We start from the raw sequence: 1,041 nt of genomic DNA, 5'->3' as shown, positions 1-1,041 counted from the left end.
GGGGGGCGGTGGGGTGGAGTGGGGGAATATAATTATTTGTAAGGGGGAGTATTTTCTTGGGAGTGGGGCGGTAATTATTATATGGCCTACTGTTTTGAAAGGATGAATGTGTGTGTGTGTTTCCGTTTGGATTCTTGTGCCATAAATGTTACCACATTTTTGAAAACCTGTCTTCTCTTTTTTTTTCCGTCTCATTCTGTAGGGGAGGGGAGGAGGAGGGTTGAGGGAATGTTTGAAGAGATTCAGTCAAGCAGTTGGGGCTCAGAAAATGCAATTACCCTATCGTGTCAGAAGTAGGGGGGAGAACTCCCTGAGGTGAGGCCCTGAATGGGAAATAAGCCCACGACCGCTGACTGAGGTTGTAAAAAAGCCAGCAGCTGATTGGCTGATCCGGGGACACCAACAGCTACTCATACATACTGGCCAATCAAAGTCAGATCGAAAACGTCTCCCATGTTTGATTGCTTTGATCCACTTCTATCATTCTCTGACTCTCTCTCTCTCTCTCTCTCTCTCTCTCTCTCTCTCTCTCTCTCTCTCTCTCTCCCGGCCCACATCTCGAACCCTTTTTCTGCTGTAGATATCTGAGGTCTCAATAGGACTGGGCGACGAGTTGCTTCAGCAAAATCCGGATAATAATTATGTTAGTGCGCCTTTTTGGCAATTAAATGAGATATGAAGGGCTTCGAGAAATGGGATAGAAATAGAAGAATCACTTCCATGTTCCGCGCAATTTACCGATCGGCGTGTTTTAGCGATCCCATAATTGCCCTGAAATCTTAAGATTGCTCTGCGCGTTTTAATGACCGTATACTTGCGCAACAATTTGAAGATTGCGTTAATGTTTATATTTTTAAAATAATATCTGTATTTTTTAAAATTCAGGTCCATCTTTATTCTTTTACTCACATCAAGGAAAATTCACATATTTATTTTCTATTTGCTGTGGACGAATTTTGCTATTCAAAACGCTTTTTAATGGCTGCATCGATCGACATGCGGTTTTCGACAAAAGATTCTTTATAATATTCTCCAGATCAT

Source organism: Aplysia californica, unplaced genomic scaffold (genome assembly GCF_000002075.1).
Source record: "Aplysia californica isolate F4 #8 unplaced genomic scaffold, AplCal3.0 scaffold00696, whole genome shotgun sequence".
NCBI lineage: Eukaryota > Metazoa > Mollusca > Gastropoda > Aplysiida > Aplysiidae > Aplysia > Aplysia californica.
Note: the sequence above shows the minus strand (reverse complement) of the source record.